At 44.0% G+C, this 23,045-nt stretch overlaps 1 protein-coding gene across 1 annotated transcript in view; it reads left to right on the plus strand.

Moving 5' to 3' along the window:
- The first annotated feature begins 5,369 nt into the window (after positions 1 to 5,369).
- The window catches only part of PLXNA4 (plexin A4), a 592,266-nt gene continuing 574,590 nt past the window's right edge, over positions 5,370 to 23,045 (plus strand). Inside the window, exons 1-2 of the mRNA XM_053218068.1 lie at positions 5,370 to 5,518; positions 7,809 to 7,880. The gene's annotated coding sequence lies outside the window, so the exon portion shown is untranslated. The remainder of the gene's footprint in view (positions 5,519 to 7,808; positions 7,881 to 23,045) is intronic.

The raw sequence follows: 23,045 nt of genomic DNA on the forward strand, positions 1-23,045 counted from the left end.
CAAGATCTTTGCTACAAGAGTTGGCAGGTGCTGCTTGGACTGGCTGAGCTAATGGCTCCACGTTGCATGGCTATTTCCATTGACACATTCTCATCTCAGTTGCCGTAGATTATCATCAGGAGCTGACATCAACAGTTGTGCCTCCTGGGCCTAAAGGAACCAGCTTCTGCTCCTCTCTGCCAGGAGTGTTGGTTGACAGACATTGTTTTCCAACACACCTCGCTTGGTGATCATTTGCCTTGGGTTTCTAACCTCTCCCTCCACAGATAGTTTGCTTTCTCTGTTCGGGTTGGTGTTTCCTGCACCTCCCAAAATAGTATCATCTGTGAATTTCATCACCCACTGTTTGCCCCCACTTCTCCCGGCTCATTAATAGGCATCAAAGTGTAAAACCCTCTCCATCATGGCAGGAGAGACCGCCAAGCTGCCATAAGCTCTGGGGGTGGTTGGGAATGTGACTGTCTCCAGTGCTAAGAGCTATATATAGGCTTCTGCTGAGGAGGTGACACCTGTCTAGAAAAAGGAAACCGTGGAGCATTCTAGAAGCCAGTTGGGAGCTTGGAGAGTCAACAGTGGATAGACAAGAGAGGGCCCCTGCAGGCTCGGGTGGCCTGGCCCTTCCTCTCTACTTGAGAAGCTCTCCTGAGCCATGAGCTGGGGGCTCAGAGACATCATATCATCCCCTGCTCCTGTTGGTGGCTCCTGTCCTGGCTCTCATCTTGGCCCAGAGGCTCCTACCCAGCAGACCCTTTGCTACCCACTGTGTCTTCATCCTGACCCTGGGTGTTAGCACAAGGTCTGGCAGAAGGTAAATAGCCCAATGTTTGAGTGAAAAGTATCTAGGTCTACTAATCAACCTATAGTCCATCAGTATTGATGACCATCAGTATTGCCAAGCTGAGGAAATCCCAGTGAAAAGCAAAACTGTACATTTAAGTTGACCTACTTGGTTTCATAACAGGGTTACACCATATTCTTAGTGTTCAAGAACAGCTTGTTGAGATATCTGTACACCATACAGTTCCCCCTTTTCAAGTATACACTTCAGTGTCTTTTAGCATAATCACAAGATTCTGCAACCATCGCCACAGTCTAATTTTGGAGCATTTTCATCATCCCAAAAAGAAACCCTACGGCCATCAGCCATCACTCCCCATTTCCCACACCAATCCTCAGTCCCCGGCAACCACAAATCTACTTTCTATCTATCGAGAGTTCCTTATTCTAGACATTTCGTAAAAATGGAATCCTACAAAGTGGGGTCTTTTGTGACTGGCTTCTTTCACTCAGCACAATGTTTGCAAGGTTCACTCATGTTGTAGTCATGTGTCACAACTTCATTTCTTTTTATAATCAAATAATATGCCATTGCATGAATACAGGAGATTAGGATTTCCACTTTTTGACTAATATGAATAATACGCTGTGAACATTGGTGTACACGTTTTTGTGTCAACTTTTGTTTTCATTGCTCTTGGGTATATACTTAGGAGTGGAATTGCTGGGTCATATGGTATGTATGCTTAAAATTTTGAGGAACTGACAAACTGTCTTCCAAAGTCTCTACCATTTTGCATATCCACCAACAGTACCTGGGGGTTGTAATTTGTCCATATCCTCATCAGTACTTACTGCCGTGCCTTTGATCATAGCCATCCTCGTTGGTGCGAAGTGATGTTACACTGTGATGCTGATTTACATTTCCTTGATGACAAATGATACATCTTGTGTGCTTATTAGTCATTTGTATATCTTCTTTAGAGAAATGTCTGTTCAGATTATTTGCCCATTTTTAAACTTGGGCTACTTTTTCGTATTGTAAGATTTCTTTACATATTCTGGAAACAAATTCCTTATCAGATATATGATTTACAAATATTTTTCCCATTCTGTGAGTTGTCTTTTCACTTACTTGATGGTACCTTTGCAGCAGAAAGATTTTACTTTTTGATGAAGTCTAGTGTATGTTTTTCTTCTGTTTCTTGTGGTTTTGGCATCCTATCTAAGAAACCATTGCCTAAATTAAGGTTATAGCAGTTTACTTCTATGTTTTCTTCTAAAAGTTTTATAGTGGCATTTCGAGTTGATTTTTGTATATGGAGTGAGGCAGGGGTCCAATTTCATTCTTTTACATGTACAGCCGTTTCAGAAGAGTGAAAATAACTCCACCCCCTTTTAGCATGTGCAGTCAGGTTGTAACCCAGGGTCTGTCCCATACCATCTCCCAGGGCATATAGCAGTAAGTGTGGTGATGCCTGAGATGCCATTTGGGGAAAGATTAGCATAGAGAGTATGCAATAAAGAAACAACAGACCAAGGGACCAGCTTTGGATTTCAACTGGCAGCATCTCTTTTGCAACTGCCCACTCCTCTCCTGGTTATTAAATTGGGAGCAGTGTTACACTGGAGGTCAACTTGGACTTTTAAAAAATACTGGATGTTAAGTGGTGCCTCGATGTTCACGCCCTTAGCAGAACGCTGCCTGGGGGAAACTGCTAAGGCACAGTGTTTACTAAGTCTAGACACCATTCTGGGCATTTTACCTGCTTTTACTTACTGATCAGGGTTCCTGTGAGCTCTGCTTTTCAGGCCTGTGTATCTCCCCTTGAGGGAGGAGGGTGGAAGTGGTGGCGGGGGCTGGAGGGGGAGGGAGGGAGAGCAGAGTGATGTTAGGGGAAGGAATCCAGTAGAGGAAGAAAGTGGCATGTGTGGAAGAGAATGTGGGGGTAAGGGAGGATCTTAGAGCAAGCCTACCAGAGCCACTTGAAGGTTGGATGCGAGTGCATACGTGTGGAGGGGCACCTCAGTGTCCTTGTCTTTCTCGTCTCTCTGCCTCCCCTTCCTCCCAGTGCCCCTGTGTCTCTGCTTCTCTGCACTGCTGCTGCTCAGGGTGGGCCCCACGCCATGGGCACCCACTCTGCTCTGCCCCTGTCCCTCAGGGAGCACCTCCCCAGACACAGTCACTTATTATCTTAGCGAATCATCTAAACCTCAGCTCTAGGTTAACCAAACCTGATGATTTATTTGCATTTTGGCTTATCAGGCTTTAAAATGCTTTAGCTTTGAAGGGGCCAGCGTCAGGGTCCAGTACCTCATTGGGTTGGGAAGGGAGAAGGAGAAGACCTGGGGGAAGAGAGGATTTTTTTCCTTGGTGCTCAAACCCACAGTGGCCTTTCTGTCTTAGCCCCTCACTCGTGACCCTGTGGTGGGCTAAAGCCAGGCTCCCTGACCCAGAGCAGTGAATCTTCCTGGTGTGCCCCCCCCACACCCCAATCTCTGCCTGCCCTGGGCCAGCCCCAACCTACAGTTGACATGAGAGGTGAGAAATGGAAGGAGCTCTGAACAAGGGGCCAGCCTATGTGGGCTTCAGCCATGCTGAGTCTCAAACTACTTGTGTGCCCCTGGGAATTAGGTCCTCACCTGGCCTCCTCTGGCCAGGCTCTCACCCCCCATTTCTGGTTTTCCATATCGTCCTCCCAGGCACAGTTGGCCACTCTGGGTCCTGCACTGGGCTTCCATAGCCAGTCTCCTCCATTGGAAATAGATGCCTGTGCCTTTCTCTTCCTCCATTTTCAGGGCACGTGGGGCCTGCCCTCCCAGGCAGATACACCTTGTCTGTCTCTCAGGGGAAGCAGCCGTGGAACAGCCACTTACTAGCTCTGTGACCTTGGAGATTCTCTGTAGCCTCTTTTGCCACAGTTTATATATATATATATATATATTTATATATATATATATATATATATATATATATATATATATATATATACACATACATACATACACATAGGGATGGGTTGTGAGGATTGAGTGAGTCAATCATAAAGCTCTCAGAACAGTGCCTCATGTAGAGGTTAACCGAGGGCTCCCGTTACCACAACCACCACTTTTCTGCCTGGTTCCAACTGATCCTGCACATCCGCTCACCCTGTCTACCCTGGAAAGGCTGCCGAGTGTCACCATGCTGCTGTCCTGGTCACCATTCCCCACTTTGTGAGCTGAGTCCTACTCCCTGTCACATCTCCCTTCAAGTTCCCCAGCCTCTGTTCTCCTTCCTTGTGTAGTCTAGGGCACATGGGGATACACGTAAGTCAGACTTGGGGCATCCGCAAGTCTCAGGTCCGGAAATCTGCCTATCTAGAACCTACGTTTTCATACCTACAGAATCACAGTTTTCAATACCTTCTAGTATGTTCTATGTGTACCCTGTAGGCCACACATTGAGGTTTTCCCTTGTTTCCTTGGTCCTCCATGGTCTCCTCTTGGTCCTACATCTTTAGCTGTTGGGTGGCAGATTATTTAAATTATTTGTTTTGTATTAGTTTATAAGTGATACCTATTTGTAAACTTGGAAAATGCAAGGAAGTGAGATAAAATAAAAACAAAAGCAATTAATGTTTTCTTTATTAATCCTATAGGTAAAAACATACATGAACAATGACATGATTTAATCCTTTAAAGAGATTTAGCTGAAGTACTTTTAGTGACAAGTTTTAAGAGAGGAGTTAAACATGCTTATTTGACAATGATAGTGGTTTTAATTCCTTTTAATTCAATAATCCTTTATTTCTGTCATGGTGAACAAATGCCCACTATAGTCTTAGCCACTGATGTTTCTACATCCTGCAACACTTTCTCTCTGAACCAAGATGTTGATAGAAACATTACTTGTGTTGTCAAATGCTGAACTAAACAAATTTGTAACCAGCTTCTTCATTGCAAGACTTTTCAGAGCCTTTAATTGCTAATTTCCCAGGAATGACAAGCTGTACGCAGTATTGCCCAAACTTGACTATGAAACAATACCACACTAGTTTTAAAATGTACATTGTAACATCTTGCTAGGAGTTAGGATTCCCTGGAACTCCATTCGAGAAACACCACTTTATATTAAACCGCCCAAGTTTTCCCCTGGTTCACTTCACACCCCAAAACCAATAGCACAGGATTATGTGTAGGTGAGTACAAGAGCAGCCTATAGCTATTACTGATTTCTAAGTGAAGCAAATCTTGGATGAAGTAGGACGTTGGACGTGGAATAGAACACAGGGCTTCATGTCTCGGCATTGTTGCTCAAAAACTAGGTGAATTTGGTTAATCACAGCTGAGGCTGTTTCCTTGCCGACACACTGGGAATAAGATCTGCTTCCCAGGGTTGTTGTAAAGAATAACTGACATTGTTTATGAAAGTGCTTAGTTAAATAAAAATGCTCTAGACAAGTAATTTTTAGGTGTTTATTAGTATAGGAACAAACCCAAAAATTGTAACCTTGTTAGTATTGTGTTTTATCAACTTGGCTCCTGCCTGGTGCTCCAGAATCCACAGGCCTTTCTAACCTGACAAACAGCATCCTCACTCTCTAGGACTTCCTGGAGAGAAACACAGAAGCACCTGCTCTGCTGTGCCAGCCCCACCCCAGCCTGCCATGGGACCCACTCCATCCACATCGGAAGCCCCTCTGTGCAAGGACACCCAACTGCTGGGCCACGAGAACGGCTGCTCCGTCTGTCCTGGAGGGTAAGAAGTAGCCAGAGCACCAGGAAGCCCTCAGTTCCCTTCCCACTCACTCTGTCAACACGTCTTCACTGAGCTGAGGCCCCGAAGGGAAATAGCACAATAGCAAACACTCAGAAGTAGAAACCATCCTCTCTCCGTGGGTGGGGCAGGGCAGGAACCACCAACTTCAGCTTCTCCATTTCTTCATCTGCCCAAATGTCTGATGATGCAGACAAAAGAGAAAATGTCAAACTTCTAGCCCTCAAGGGGCTTCATTTTAGTGTGGGAGGAAAGTCTCGTACTCTAAGAGCAAGTGAGGGGTGCCTGAGTGGCTCAGTCGGTTAAGCGTCTGACTTCGGCTCAGGTCATGATCTCACAGTTGGTGAGTTCAAGCCCCTCGTCGGGCTCTGTGCTGTCAGCTCAGAGCCTGGAGCCTGCTTTGGATTCTGCGTCTCCCTCTCTCTCTTCCCCTTCCCCACAAGCACTCTCTCTCTCTCTCTCTTAAAAATAAACATTTAAAAAAATTTAAAAAGAGTAAATAAATAAGGGCAAGTGACTTTTTATGATGAAGTAGCTGCCATAAGGCCCAATGTGGCATCCACGCATAGATGCATGGCTACTTCAGCTGACTGTGGCCGAAGAACCTAACATCACAGCGTGGTGGTGGCTCAGCTCGGGATGCCATGACACAATACCATAGACTGGGTGGCATAAACAACAGACAGTTATTTACTCACAGTTCTAGAGGCTGGAAGTCTGAGATTAGGATGCCAGCATGATCAGGTTCTGGTGAGGGCTCCTTTCCTGGCTTACAGACAGCTGCATGCTCACTGAGTCCTCACGTGGTCTTTCCTCAGTGCACATGTGGAGAGAGAGAGAGAGAGAGAGAGAGAGAGAGAGAGAGAGAGAGAGAGAGAACTCTCTGGTGTCCCTTCTTATAAGGCCACCAATCCAGCCAGATGAGAACCCTACCCTTATGACTTCATCTAACCTTAATTCTTAGTACGGTCACATTGGGGTTAGAACTTCAAACATATGAAGGGAGGAAGGGGCCCAACTCAGTCCATAGCAGATGGTACTGACGTCAAGGCTGTGTCTTATGTTCCCAGGGGATCAACTGAATCACCTTGGTTCTAGCCACAGGTAGCATTCTACCTAGGTCTGCTCACAGCATGGTGGGGGGGTGAGGGGGGGCGGCGGTATGGATTAGATGTAGACCATCCTAACCACTGGAATGGCAAAATGTTAGACCCCTAACTCTTTAAAACCCCTCACTTTGAAGGATGAGGCAATCAAAACTCCCAGAAATTAAGTGGCACTCTTGAGGTCCCACAATCCAAATTCTTGACTCCTGCAGGGATTACCACTTTAAAAATACGATTTCTAAAATCCCATGCCCATTTAGGGCACTGCAAACTACTCCCAGGGCTGTGCATTTCAGGCATCCCAGGAAGATACTCCCAATTGATCTTGCTTAATGTCAGGCCATTGTAAATATATTTTTAGCAGCTCCCATGATTAACTCTTAAGGCAGGGAACACCAAGCCCAAACTATTCTCTTCCTACTCCCTTCCTCTTTGAAGCTTCTGGAACCTCCAAGGAAACCCTGGGGCTTCTAGGACATAAGCAGGAATTCACTTATTCAAGTCCAACATCCTTATTTGAGAGATAGGCCCAGAAGAAAGTCACTTGCCCAGTGTTACATAGGAAATTAGTGCCGTACCTGGAACAGAACCAAGGTCTCCATTCAAAATCATGAATTCTTCCAGTCCAGAAGACTCCAAACTCAAACAAGTGTCAGAATCACTTTAACATAGATGTCTTCAAAGAATTCAATTCAGTAGGTCTAGTGTGGGGCCCTAGTGTGGAGATTTTTAAGAAACACCAAGTTACTGATGTGGCTGCTCTCACTATAACCAGGTGTTTGTGTTCACGATGTGCAAGCAGCTTTATTGAAGGCAGGAATAGGAGTCTCTTAGGCTTTCAGGCCAAGTTGTCATTGGCTTTTTATGTCCCTATAAGCACCATGGGCTCTATTCCTGCTTCCACCAACTGAAGGGTGATTCCTTGCAATAGTTTGTGTCTGATCCCTCAGCATCACTTGTGAGACTCATCCAGAAAGTTCCCAACACGTTCCTATAGGTGAAATGTGTACATAAACAACAACAGGTGCAGGCAGGCGATCCCACTAATTATCACCATCTGGATGAATAGACTAAAAAAGAAATCCCCTAAAAATATGTGATGGAATTTTCCCCTTTTTGTTTTCTTATTTCTGGTGGCTTAAATGTTGTGTTTGGTTTAAATACAGGCATGATCCGACCACAAATATTATGGGTAGAAAAGCCAACACAGCAGACTCTGTGGAAAGACTTGCTTTCAGGTAGGACGTAAAAATAGTGCTCGCTGCGTCTGCAGGTGTTCCTGGCTCTTGTTGGAATGTGTCACTTTGCTCCTCCATAGGAGATCTCTGCAGTTAGTTTACTCCCGTTTTAGGGAGAAGTAATTGGAGAGGAAGAGGTTAGATGGCTTAAGGTCACAGAAAGTTGGTAATGGCATGTGAACATGTGGACGGCATGTCTTAGCTACAACCAGGTCTGGGCTTGGCGTCTGGACCCCTGAGGTGGGGCTGACAGGGCTGAGTTGTTGGCCCCTGGAATACAGGAGCCAGGAAAGGAACTCCAGTCAAGTGGGCTTGTTTTTCTTTTGATGATTAATAAGGAGCGTTTGAAAGGTAATCATCTGTGTAAAGTACAGTCCAGTCCTGTGCAACGTCCTCTCAGCCCCCAGATAGTTGTTGCTACCTGTACGGTAACGGGGTGGGGAGTGTTGAGCTCAGTTGCCAGGGAACCCCCAGGGAGAGGTGTCTCTGATCAGCTGGCGCCCTCACTATTTGGGAAATGAGATTTTAATCCTGAAGATTCAGTCTTGGCAGATCGTCACGGTTTACATTTTGTTTCTGGGGACTCTGCGCCTGACCTTTTCCTACGTCCCACTGTCCTTGCAGAGAGGAGAACTGGGACTGACGTAGTCAGGAAATGAGGACAAAGTTGCTCGCTTTCCTCTCTTCCTGTAGCTCGGGAATCAGAACCAGGGCTGGTGTAGCTGGGGCCGGGGCGGGGGGCGGGGGGGGGGGGTGCTGCCGATTCCATTTTGACCTGCTAAGCACCATGGGACTCAGAGATATAAAAGATGAGGTCCCTGCCCAGCCCCATCCCAAACGTCACAGGATAATGTCAGTCAATGGGACACAGGACTGGGTCTGCTCAAGCACAGTTCTGTGGGACCGCCAGGGTAGGAAAGACCTTGTTGCAGAGGGATGAAGCTGGGGTAAGGCAGGGGTGAGCTGGCTTGTCCAGGTTTCTGGAATCAGACTCTGAAACATGGCAAACCCAGGTTACTTACAGAATCTCTTTATTTTATATCCATACAATATTGGTATGAAGACACTGAGCTTGCCTGTTTCTTTGAGTCTCCTTGCTTCTGCGGATGGGGTTCGCGCCAGGCGAAGCCCATTACCTATGAAAGTGAAAACATCCCTTGGGCCACTGGTCTCTCTTGAATGAGGCATTGGAGCCCTTGTTAAAGGCAAAACATTATCTGACCACGTTATTAGTTGTAACACCTTAGTTCCATTCAGCAAAGCAGATTTGCTACTTCCCAGCCAGGGCCCTGGAAGGACAAGACTTGGGACAGGTCTTGTGTTAGTTGTGAGATAGAGGGAGGGAACCAGGAGGGTGAACTGACCTAAGTGCCCCATTCCTGAGGTAGAAGGAAGTTTGCTGGAGGATGCTGGGCAGATGCTTAGCTCAGTGATGACCAGAGTCTGCCCTTGGGATGCAGCGTTTGTACTGTTTATCCTCGCACCTGTGGTCTGTCTGGCTGAGCCCCCACACAGGTGGCCCACCTGTGTGCCTCCCTTGCATCCTCCCTCACCGCCCTTATCAGTCATCAGTACTGGCTTCTCTCATGTGACTCAAGTCCTGCCTGCTGCCGTGTTCTCTTCAGTCTGGATCCTCTGCCTTCCAGCATGGGAAAACCAGCTCATGGCTAGAGCCCGTAAGGAGTCTTCTTTTGTAAAGCTGAAGCCGTCTCACCACTTAATGCAAGTCTGGTGAATTCTTTCTGACACAACTGTGGTAAGCTAGGCAGTTGAAAGCAGAGGCATTTTAAAATAAGCGAAGATGGCACCGTCCGATGAGCTGAGGTTGCAATAAGCAGAAAGGAGTGCGTTGGCTAGTTCACTGGGGCTGGAAGGTTCGGGCTACCCCCAGAATTGGTGCTAACCCCTGTAAGAGTGTACCAAGGAAGAAGGCCAAGGGACAAACCACAGCACCCCCTTGTGGGCCTCACACTGACCTGCCATCTCATTAAATGTCAGCAGTGGGTCTGGGGAGCAAGGAGTCCTCCCCAGTCCCTCTCCTGGACCCCTGAGACAAGAAGCTTTCATTTTCAAAAGTACTAGTCAGAGTTAAGAACATGGCAGGTGGCTATAGAATACTGCAGAGTTGAGTTGCTCCCTCTGATACGCCATGGGGTGGGTCTACAGTAAAGAAACTGAGTTTACACATAGAAAGGTCTAGCCTTTGCTCTCAGCTACTGGGAGCTGATCTCTACTGGGAGGTGATCTCTAGGCCCTTGGAATATTCCCCTTGATAGGAGTGGAAGCCTTGAGCCACACTGGACAATGTGATTTCTGATAGGGGCTTTTGGCCATGTGGTATCCACTCTACTTCCAGAGGGGTCAGCCATGTTGGCAGTTCCACGGAGCCCCAGTGCAAACTCTACACACCGAAGCTCAGGCGGGCTTTCTCGGTTGGCAGTGCTCCGTGCATATGTCATACATCATTGCTGGGAGGAGTTAACGCGGTCCACGGCTCCATGGAAGCTCTGCACGTGGAAGCTTCCTGGACTCTGCCTTATGTGCCTTTTCCCTTGGCTGATTTTAAGCTATATCCTTTAGTTGTAATAAACTGTAACTGAATATAACAGCTTTCAGTGAGTTCTGTAGGTCCTAGTAAATTATGCAACCTCAGGGGAGTCTCAAGAACACCCCCTCCCCCCAACACTAACCAATTGCAGTTGGTAATTATGGAGGGGAGTAAAATCCTTTACCATCTGAAGGTCTTTTTAATGCTGGCTTTGTGACTCAGCTAACGGACTGCAGACAGACAGACAGGTTGAACCTAAGAAAAATCCAAGAAAAAAGTGGTGGAGACACAGGCTCTTAGAGGCAGATGTCACAGCAGTGATACTGGGCTTTGGGCCAAGCTCACTGCATGACGGGCCGTGTGAGCTTCAAGTGCAAATACAAACTGAGCTAGCTGGGCTGTCACTGAAACACTTTCTGCTGCCAGGATGGAGAAATCCCAAGTAAATATGCAAGGTTAGAGTGTAATCATGGCCCAAATGACTATAGTGCCTCCTTGCTGGAGGGGAACTCTGATTCCTAGGGTTCAGCAGGCATAGCAGCTGGGTGGATTGGGGGTGGAAAGGTGGGTTGGTAACAGGAAGAAAAAGAATAAACAGGTGATGAGTCGGAAGCTGAGGATTTGGGTCCTAAGATTGTTACGGACTGGTCATGACCTTGGGCAGGTCATTGCTATTGCTGGATCTTTGCCCATTTGGCATCTTGCAAGCAGGTATTCATATGTTTTATAGGAAGATGAGATAGATCCAGGGAAGATAATGGAAGAGAATGAACATTTGGGTACTTTCTCTGTCAGGGGCCATGTGGGGGCTGGACTTACTATCTTAATCAAGGTTCTTCATGGAAACAGAACCAATAGCACACACACACATACACGGAGAGATTGAGAGGCTTGTTGTAAGGAACTGGCTACGGAATCGTGGGGACTGGCAAATCTGAAATCTGTGGGGCAAGCCAGCAGGCTGGCAACTCAGGGAAGAGTCGATGCTGTAGTCTTGAATCTGAATTTCTCAGCAGGCTAAAAAACTCACATAAGTTTTCTATGTTGTAGTCTTGAGGAGAATCCTTCCTTTAGAAAAGGAATCTCAGTCTTTGTTCTTAAGGCCTTCAACTGATTGGATGAGGTCCACCCACATATGGAGAGTAATCTGCTCTATGCAAAGTCTACTGAGTTAAATGTTAATCACATCTTAAAAACAGCTTCACAGCAATACCTAGACTGATGTTTGACTAGACAACTGGGTGCCATAGCCTAGCCAAGTCAACACAAACAAATAACCATCACACTTTTCCATTTAATGCTCACAGCAATAACGCAATGTAGACAGAAGTAGTAAAGCATAGCAGTGAGGCTGTCTAAGGTGTTTCTGGCTCCATTTTCACATGATACCATGCTGTATCTTGTACATAATCCCTAAGATCTTCCAACTGGATCATTTAAACTCTTTGTAAATCCTAACAGACCATTTTTCTTTCTGTCTCTACCCCCAAAAGAATTGTAAGTATTACTATCCCCTTCCTTCCTTCCTTCCTTCCTTCCTTCCTTCCTTCCTTCCTTCCTTCCTTCCTCCCTCTCTCTCCCTTTCTTTCTTTCTTTCTTTCTTTCTTTCTTTCTTTCTTTCTTTCTTTCCTTCTTTTCTTTTCTTTTCCTTTCCTTTCCCTTCCCTTCCCTTCCCTTCCCTTCCCTTCCCTTCCCTTCCCTTCCCTTCCCTTCCCTTCCTTTCTCTTCTCTTCTCTTCTCTTCTCTTCTCTTCTCTTTTCTTTTCTTTTCTTTTCTTTTCTTTTCTTTTCTTTCTATCCCCCACAAGGTAATGATTTAGTAGGATCCGGGAAAGCTTATTAGTAGCCAAAGACTTGTCCTTGTGTCCAGCCTCTGATACTTACTAGCTTCCTTTAATCTCTAAATTTGAATCTCCACTGAATGGTTCAGGGAATGCATTTGTTCATTCAACAAAGTCTATTAAATATTTATGATGTTCCAGGCATTATGATGAAGCTTGGGGATGGAATATGGCTAAGACATATGGCTCAGTCTAGCCGGTCTTGAGAAGATTATGATAAGATGAGCAAATGTTTGGAAAGTGCTTTTGCTATTGTAAAATGCTGGCTCTAAATTTCTACATGCTCATTGTAGCCACTGAATGCACAGGCTTCCACGATCCCGCAGTCAAATGATGTCGTTGTACCTGCAGTCAGCATGGTTGTGACTCAACACTGCATGCATTCTGAGCATTTATTTGCCTAAAAGTTTAAGTATATCAATTGCTTAACCACCTGTAAAATCTCTGGAATCCCAGAAGAAATGCTAAAGAAAGATCTTAGCTGAAAGTCAACCATGAGCTTCACCAAAGAGAGGAGAGAGTGAATAGAAATGAAGAGTGTCATTATGCAGGACCAATTTCTTAAAATGCCGGATGTTAATAATCAAACTTTCCCTAATGCAGAAGAACACAGCAGAAGAGATGTTACATATGTGAAGTTAAAAACTCTTCTCATGCCTAAATGACTCACATTCCATTTGGGAAAATGCCCCTTTCTAAGGAGATGAATTAACTAGTTAAATTGCCTCATGACTGGAGAGACACAGAGCACCCTTGTCATGTATTCACCTGTAATGTCATGGATGAGTCATTTTCTTAGCAGTGCAAACTTTGGGCTCAAGGGTTGTAACTGGAATGATATTTTTACCCTGAAACGTATGAATAAGTAAAATATATATTTTACCAGTGAAGACCAGTGCAGTTCCTTCATAAGTGATTTTGAAGATATTCCAATGGAGAGAAAAATCAGTTTTATCAGCTCATGTGGGCTCTGAAATAAAAGTGACCAGGAAGAGAGAAAGAACTCAGATGGGCCTGCAGAAGCCTAAGCTGTTTGTTTGTTTTTTTATATACCTGCAAAATTATAGGTTTTAAGGGGTGTGAATTTCATTGCTTCCTCTTCACCCCAACTTCCTGAGACCCCAGGGTGCTCACACTGTGCTCTACTCCTGGTACTACTCCATTGTTCAGGTGATGGGAAACCGGGACAGTCATTGCTGAAGGATGATCTCCAGCTTGACCTGGAGCTGAAGCTTTGTGCCCAACCCTCATCCTAGCAGGTCCTGGCCATGGCTGGACTGGTGAGGGCAGGGAAGGGAGGCAGTTTCCCTGGAGCTGGGCAAGGTCCAAGGGCTTACTCCATCTCTCAGAAGCGTCTTGGGACAAACATTTGCTGAGGCTGCAGAGGGGGGCGTGGAAAGGGCATTGCCATGGCAACCCCCAAATGTGTGCACTCCAGATCTGTTGATGTCTCCCTCTCTGGCTTTGTGACTTTTCTGAAGGGAGGGGACAGATAATCGGGAATGACCTGGGGATATGAGTGAGTTTCCACAAGTCATCTCGTAGCCCACAGCCTAAACACAGTTCCTGGAGGAGGGTCCAGCACCAGGACACCACGCAGCACATGTAAGCAGTGCTGCATCCCAGAAACAGTTTCCTGGTGCCTCTCAGTCTGTCTTCAAGGCCTGACCCAAAGCCCACCTGCTCTGAGGGGCCCGTGGCAGTCAACCCCCCATGGTTCTGTCCCTTCTCTGAATTCACTCAGCATGTATGTTGGTACTGATGTGCATTATACCTGTGTGAGTAAGTATCCTTAAGGTTTCTCAGCTGTCAAAGGTTTCAAAGCTGTCAATATAATAGTTAGCCTTAGTCTAAACTGTTTCTACGATAAATCATGTATGTAACCATGTACCGGTAGCACAGGAAGAAATGGGTGGAGTGAGCAGAGATCTGTGCTCAGGTGTAAGGAATAAATAAACAAGGAAAGGGAAGATCAGAGAGGGAGTCACCCAGAGAAGCCAGGTAGCTGAAGGAGAGGAGAAGGGGGTGGAGAAAGAGAGAGAGAAAAAGAGAGAGAGAGAGAAAGAGTGAGTGTCAAGGGATAATGGATCCCTTGACAGCAAAAGCTAAGTGTAAATAACATTGTTAGTTGCATCAAGGAACCGGTTTTGGTTTCGGTTCCTGAGCTCAGGGCCTGCGGGGTGGGTGGCCACTGAGAGCCTGCTGTGTGGGCCGCAAGACACGAAGATCACTTCTGCTTTTCCTTCTCGTGGCCCCTTCCAGCCCTGGAGCTGCTGCCCACCAGCCCCTTGCTGGTGCCCATGGAGGCTGGAGGGACTGACCACAGCGTTTCGGAGCCTCCGCTCCAGTCACCGCTGTTTTTAACTTAGAAGAAGTTGGCAAACAGACCCTCAGAATGGCCTCAGCTGCCCCCCCACTTGTCCCCCACAAGCCTGTCCATGCTGAAAAGACTTCTGTTGTCCTGGCTGTTCCCGGGCCACTGAGTTGTCAAAGCAGGCAGCTGTTGGGCGGTGTATTCGTCACGCACGTGAGTTCACTGGAGTCTGGTGTGCGTGGCCGAGCTTCCACTCTGTTCTCTCAGCTTTTTCCTCAGACTCCGTGGCTTGGAAGAGAGCTCTGGCTTTCATATCTGTATGATATGAAAACAAGATTCTGTGTGTGCTATATATAGTTGTGCACAGGTGTTAGATAAGAAGTACATGTGTTATGAGTGTAAAATATGGTCTTAAGACACAGATGCATGTATCTATTTATTTCCAGCCAAGTGCATCTGTTTACAGATGACCCGGTGGTCCCTGCCCTGGTCCAGAGAATTAGTTAGGACCATTCAAAATGAACCATACTTGTCAACATGTTCTAAAAGCCAGTTAATAAAAAAAGAAAATGTCAAGTTGCTTCCACATTGATCTAGGTAGGATTTTTTTTTTAAATGTACCCAATGAAAGTTATTTATGAGACAGTTTCTATCATTTTACACTCAAAGAATTCCAATGACATCTCATTGCCTACAGTGAACAACCCAGATTCTGGCTGGTCATCCAAGGCCTTCTACAGTCTAAACCTAGCATTATTTATCTTTTAAGATATGGCCTCCACTGCTCATACCCCAGAGATTATTTTTGGTTGTATCCTTTTGACCATGTGAAAAATTCAGTTTCTTGGACAAATATATAATTGACACACACATCCATTTTGCAGATGGCTCAAAGCTAGAAGGGAGAGTGCATTCATTTATCAACTAATATTGACACCTAGGCTGGGCTGGGCTTGGTTCCAGCACTGGGGATGTAGCAGTGAACAAAACAAAGCCTCTGCTGTCATGGAGCTTACATGCTGGAGGGGGAGACAGACTGACATGTCAGGTGGGGTAAGAATGGATACCAAGCAGCTTGCGACGGGGGTTATTGCTGGCCTCAGAAAGACAGCTTCTCTGATAAGGTGACCTTTGAGTGGAGACTTGTGTAACGTGAAGAAGAGGGCCAATTAAGATTCAGGAGAACGGTGTCTTTAGGTGGTGGGAAGAGCAAATGCAGACTCTGAGGCAGGGGGATGCTTGGGAGGTTTGTGCCACAAGAAGACGCAAGAAGGCCAGTTGTGGCTGTGATGCGGTGAGTGGAGGTGAGAATAGGAAGAGGTGAGATTGAGGGGCAGCTAAGGCCAGATCGTACAGAGCATTCTGGCCATGGTAATGGCTTTGGATTTTACTCTGGGTGACATGGGAAGCCACTGAGATGAGAGGTACAGATGACTTGTGTCTTAAATGATTACTTTGGCTGCCATATGCAGAAAGGGCTTTAAGAGCAGAAGCTGGGAGACCAATTAGGAGAATATTCTAACAGTCTGGGTTTGGGACTAGGTGGTTTGGACTAGGGTGTGCATGGGAGTGGTGGTGAAAATGGTAAGACTCTGTAGATACTTTGAAGGCAGAGTTGTAGGGATCTGCTGATAAGTCAGGTGAGGAATGTGAGAAGGGAGTCCGTTTTTCCAAGGGTTTTGGACTGAGCAGTCAGGAAAATTGAGAATAGAGTCACCATAGAGATGGGGAGGAGAAGTTGGGGGGAGAAGTGAGGGTGGAGAGCTAGGGGTTCTATTTTAGATAGATTACATTCTTTTCTTTTTCTATTATTTTTTACTTTTTAAAGTGTTTATTTAAATTCAAGTTAGTTAACATACAATAGAATATTATTTTCAGGTGCACAGTATATTGATTCAACACTTCAGTACAACACACATTGTTCCTCACAAGTGTACTCCTTATCCCCTTTACTTGTTTAACCCACCTCCCCACCTCCCTCCCCTCTGATTCCACCAGTATGTTCTCTATAGTTAAGAGTTCGCCTTGGTTTCTTGGTTTGCCTCTCTTATTTTCCCTTCATATGTTTTGTTTCTTAAATTTTACAAATGAGTGAAATCATATTTGTATTTTTCTGACTAACTTATTTCACTTATAATACTCTCTAACTGTATCCATGTTGCAAATGGCAAGGCTTCATTCTTTTTTATGGGTGAGTAATATATTATATATATCACCTCTTCTTTTTCTTTTTTTTTATTTCAAGTTTTTATTTCAATTCTAGTCAGTTAACATACATGGTAAAATTGGTTTCAGGTAGAATTTAGTGATTCATCACTTATGTATAATACCCAGTGCCCTTCCCAACAAGTACCCTCCTTAATGTGCATTACCCATTTAGCCCATCCCCCATCCACCTCCCTCCATCAACCCTCAGTTTGTTCTCTATGGTTAAGAATCTCTTATGGTTTGCTTTCCTTTTTTTCCCCCTTCCCCAATGTTAATGTGTTTTGTTTCACATATAAGTGAAGTCATATGATATTTGTCTTTGACTGACTTATTTTGCTTTGCATAATACTCTCTAGCTCCATCCATGTTATTCTAAATGGCAAGATTTAATTCTTTTTGATGGCTGAGTAATATTCTGTTGTGTATATATTCTACATCTTCTTTATCTGTTCATCAGTTGATGGACATTTGAGCTTTTTCCATGGTTTGACTTTTGTTGATAATGTTGTTATAAACATCGGGGTGCATGTGCCCTTTCAAATCAGTGTTATCCAATTATCCTTTGGATAAATACCTAGCAGTGCAATTACTAGGTTGTAGGATAGTTCTATTTGTAACTTTTTGAGGAACATCCATACTGTTTTCCAGAGTGGCTGCATCAGTTTGCATTCCCACCAACAGAATAAGAAGGTTCCTCTTTCTCTGCAAGATAGGTTACATTTTAAGATGCCCATTCTGTAGTTAAAAATCTTCAGCAGGCAATGGGATAATATGATTCTGAGATTCAGAGGAGATATTAGGATGGGAGAAATAGTGTTGGGAGTTGTTCAGTCTATAGATGGCTTTAGGGAGCTAGGTAGATAAAGAAGGAAGAGTTCCAAAGACCCAGCAAAGACTCAGAAGGAACAGCCAATGGGATAGGATGGAAACTGAGACAGATTTTTGTGAGGAAAGAAAGCATCCCCAGGAGGAGAGAGTGATCAATCAACTAGGTCAGAGGTTGCTGAAGACAGAGACTTCACCATTGAATTTAATGTTGTAGAGGTCCATTGCTATATAGAGTTTGGGTTTTGAAAGTCCCCTACAGGCCAAAACTGTTATGACCAATTTAATAGGTACCTACACATGGGTTCAAATGGTCAGGTTTTCATGTACAGGATTTGGAAGATGTGGCTTCACAACTGTACATGGGAAAGGGTCTATGATTTAAGATCCCAAGTGCCTTATGAACCACTATGTGATGGGGATGTCAAAAACGCCACACTAACACTGACTTTGCCACATGACCAGAAGCACAGCATCTAGACCAATGCGATTTGCAGTCTCTCTGAGAGGTCCATGGCCAGAACACAGGTGCGTGTGTTTCTTTACTGAGCCCCACACTTGTAAAAAAGAGGGACAAACCAGAGCACCTTTGCCTGCTGCGAAAATTTGTTGAAGAACTAAAGGTGTTCAGAAGAGTATTTAGCCATTTGAAGGCCTGACCTGTGGAAGAAGGATCATTCTTCCTTTTATAGATGGAAGGTAGAAGTTAAAGGGGGAAGTATTTCAGCTCTCTATTTCTGTATAATGAGCCATCCCCAAAATGTATTAGTTTAATACACTAGTTTATTATTTCTCACAATGCTGTGAGTTGATTGGGTGGTTCTTCTGCTGGTTTTGCCAGGGCTGATACAACTATAGTCTGATTGTAGATTGGCAAGGCTCTGGGCTCAGCTGGCTCCCTCAGACCACTTGGTCTTGAATCTTCAAGGAGGTAAAATTAGACTTCCTCCAATGGTGATGGCAGTGATCCAAGAGGGTGAGCCCAAGGCACAAAGACTTGCATCATGTGTATCCCATTGGCCAAAATGAATTGTAGGGGCAAGCCCAAGGTCAAGGTGGGGAGACAATATCAGTATATGAATACCAGAACTATGATTCACTGGGGGCCATTAGTGTAAGATCTACACTGGCAGATTTTGACTTGATATGAGAAAGAAGCTTTAAATAACTATAACCATGCAGTTAGCTGCCTTATGAAATAGTTGGCTTAGTGATGGTAGAGATATTCCAATTCTAATTCATATTTGTTCTTGCACTCATAACATTTTATTAAATATCTATGATGTGCAAGATCGTGGGTTAGATAGTATGGGGGATAAAAGATGGATAGAATGAAGTCTTTGGAATGACTTTTACAGACCACTGGGAGAAATGAAAAACAAAACAAAAAAGGAGAGGCTTACAGATAAAGTACAGTAAGCAAGCAGAGAAGAGAGAGAAGTGGCTGAAGTCAGGATGTGGAGGGTAGAGGAGGCCTCTAGAGCCTTTACGGGAAAGGTGACATTTTAGTAGAGGGCTGGGAGCTAAGCTAATGATTATCAAGTTCTTTTTGCAAGGCAAAGCACTAGGTTCTGTGTGAATGTTTTACCCTTTAATCTTTATGGCAACTGCATCATTCTCATTCAACAAATGAGAACTGGATATCAGAGTGTTTGCAGATGAATTAACAGGCCAAGAATGTTGGTCTGGGTGGTCCAAAGTCTGTATTCTTTACAGGAAGCTAGGCTGCCTCTGTAAAATTATCATGGACATTACAATTCAAAGATTAAAAAAATTTGTTTTTCAATGATTATTTGTTTTTGAGAGACAGAGAGACAGAGCACAAGCAGGGAAGAGCAGAGAGAGAGGGAGACCCAGAATCTGAAGCAGGCTCCAGGCTCTGAGCCATCAGCACAGAGCCCGATGTGGGGCTCGAACCCACAAACCATGAGATTGTGACATGAGCTGAAGTCAGACAGTTAACTGACTGAGCCACCCAGGTGCCCCACAATTCAAAGATTTTTAAAGTACTTCACATACAAAATTTCATTTGAACCTCACAACAAATTTGAGGAAAATACTATCCCCATTGTATAGATGAAAAAACTGAGGCTCAGAGAAGTTAGGTCAGACAGATGTGGGAGTTTTGCATTAACTCTTTGTCTGCATTGCTGTTTTCCATGACTTTATGTAGCTGGCTCCCTCTGTCATTCAGATTTCAGCTTAAATGGCACCTTCCCTCATCACCAAGTCTGATGTAGCTCCCAAGTCCTAGGCTCTCACATCATCCTATTTAAATTCTTTATATAGCACATGTCATTTTTGGAATGATCTGTGTGCAAGATTTTTTCCCCCTCTTTTTTCAGTTCTGAACTTGACTTCTGTAGTTTCATTATGACGTGCCCTGCTTGGAATTGGTTGGGTTTCCTAAAACTAGGAAGTGTTGTCAACTCTGGAAAATTCTAACCCATTAACTTTCAAGTATTTTTTCTTTCTCTTTTTAGTTACATCTTTTGTAACCCCAATTATACTTAAGTTGTATCTTTTCATTCTTTCATTTATGTACCTTAATTTTATTTTTATCATTTTTTTTCTTTTTTCCTGATGCATTCTGGATAAGTTTTTAGCTATATCTTCCAATCTAGGTATATATTTTTCCTGTGTCTAATCTGCACTTTAACCCACTCCAATGAGTTTTAAATTTCATGTTATAATTTTTGTTTCATGAAGTTATATTTGGTTTCTTTAAAGTAAGTTTGTTCAACTTTGATAATCTTTTGCTCCTTCATAATACTGTGAATTCCCTCTTATTTTTTAACCATGCTAAAAATCTTTCTCTGATAATTCAATACCTGTAGGTCCAGTGGGTCTGATTCTGCAGTTTACTGTTTCTGTTGACTCTGACACATATTGGCTTGTACTCCCCATGTGTTTTGTGATTTTGTTCTTCATTTGTGAAAATATCAAGATGTCTGAGTTGAGGGTCCATTATTTCAGAGAAAATTTGTATTTGGGATGACGATAACCCTGGCTATAGATCACTAGAAAATACACAGTTTTCCACAAGGAAAATGTCTCTGTAGCTTACTCATTCCCATCAAATTGCACTTTTTTATTTTTATTGTGTCTGATTGGTTCCCTTATTTTGCTGCTAGCTAAGCCATACTTTGAAATGTGTTGTTTTACCCAGCATTTTTAGGTATTCTCTACTGGGAAGATATTCTCTCTTCATTTACTCTAACATATTGCCAGAAGCAAAAGCACCTCTCCTTTTCCCACAATGCACTGTGTGGCCTCCAAGCTTGACAAATACTTGCCAGAGATGTAGCAAAAAGTCATTTCTATTTTGAACAATGTTACCAGGATCCTATTCTCCTGATATTAAAAGTATCCCTCTTTCCTTCAGCTTCTCTCGCCATAAAAGAAACCAAAGGTCTTAATATAAAATGAAGGGATAATGCTGCTAGAACACAATAAGAAATGGGAAGAGAGGTACAAGAACAAGTTGGAGATAAAGATTGGAATCAGATCAGGAAGGGCTGTTGTGGGGAACTGGGTTTTATTCTAAGTCAGATGGGAAGTTATTGAAGGGTGGTAAATAGGGAAGGGATGTGAACTAATTTTATTTAAAGAATATAATTGAGAGTAACAAGTTGTTGGAGAGCAGAAGTGGGAAAACGGAAACTATCACAGTAGTCCAGATAAGAAATGGAGGTAGGTTGGAGGGGCATAATAGCCATGAAGTGGCTGAGGTGTCAGCCATGAGGTGACAAAAATGCGGATGAGCGCAGTATCTATTGTCGTATAGCTAATTACCCCCAAATTTAGCAACTTAAAACAATAAATACTTGTATTATAGAGTTTCTGTGGGTTAGGGATCTAAGATCAAGTTACTTGGCTATTTCTGGCTTAGGGTCTCTCATGAGATAACAGTCAAACTGCTAGCTAGAGCTATAGTCATCTCAAAGCTTGACTGGGCTAGATACTCCACTTTAAATCTTATTCATGTGGTTTTTGGAATGCTTAGTTCCTTTTTTGGCTATTGGCCAGAGGCTTCTGTTCCCTACCACTTGGGCCTCTCCAAGGGCTGTTTACAACATGGCAGCTTGCAGCTTGATTCCCCCAGAATAGGGGTGGTAATGGGGAGAACAAGATGGAAGTCACAGTCTTCATAACCTAATCTCTAAAGTAACATACTGTCAATTCTGTCATCTACTATTGGTCATGGAGACCAACCAAGTACAATGTGGGAAGGGACTATACAAGGATGTGAATACCATGACAATGGAATCATTGGGGCTCTTCCTAGAAGCTGCCTACCTTAACAGTTATGAGGTCTACTTTGATTGTAGAACAAACAGAACATTGCTGATGAATTTGGTGAGACATATGAGGAAAAGAGAGGATATCAGGATGGTTCCTAGGCTTTTGGTTTGAGCTGCTTACTACAATGAGAACTATTGGAAGAGAAACATATTAAAGGTGAGGAGAAATTAAGAGTTGTACTTTCAACTTGTCAAGTTTGCAAAGCCTTTTAGATATCCAAGTGGACATGTCAAGTAGGTAGTTTGAATGAATGATTCTGGAACTCTGGGTAGAGCCCAAAACAAGAGATTAAATTTGCTAGTATAGTCTATGGCTAGGATTTAAAACCTAGGCACTAGATAAGATCGCTTAGTTGCAGTTCCTGACCTTAGTGGATTAGGATCATCTGAGAAGCTTCAAAAAAATTTTTACACCAGGCTATTCTCCAAATCAGCTAAATCCGGGGGTGCCACCCAGCCATTGGGATTTTTAAAACTCCCAAATGATCCCAATATGCAGCCATGGTTGAGAATCCTTGACAAGGGAGAAAATGCCAATGGAGGAAAGAAGGAAACCCAGGACTCTTGCATGTGTGTAAGGGTAGAGGATGATGTGGTGCTCCAGAGAGAATTATGGCAAAAGACACAGCTCATATTGCAGTGCCTGAGAATTGGTTAATTTTGTGGTTACTGTGCCACTGAGCCAGTAACCAGCTGGGGACAATAGTTTGTGTACTTCACGTGCAAAGGGCTATCATCTGTGGCCAGCGGAGAGCCTAGGATCACTTTGGAATATCAAAATGTAAAAAGTTGAATACACTTATTCCATTTCGTCATGCAATCAGACTTAATTAGACCCAAAGTATTTACCAAGTATTTTTCTGGCCTTCTTAATTAGGGATAAAAGTTAAGCAAATTTGAACCTGACACTCTTTAAAGGGTGGATGATTCTGTGCAGAGATGTGGCTTGATTCCAGCTGGAAGCTTCTGAAGCCAGGCTGCAAGGGAAAAGAATTAAGTGTCCAGCCCAGTTCAACTTCAAATTAACAATTATGCCACTCTTTGCATGCAGAAAGAATTTGGCGCAATCCAGTGTTGAGTAGGTGTTTGGAGGTGTTTTTCCATCTGTGGAGATTTGTGCATTGAG

This window comes from Acinonyx jubatus, chromosome A2 (genome assembly GCF_027475565.1).
Source record: "Acinonyx jubatus isolate Ajub_Pintada_27869175 chromosome A2, VMU_Ajub_asm_v1.0, whole genome shotgun sequence".
Lineage (NCBI taxonomy): Eukaryota > Metazoa > Chordata > Mammalia > Carnivora > Felidae > Acinonyx > Acinonyx jubatus.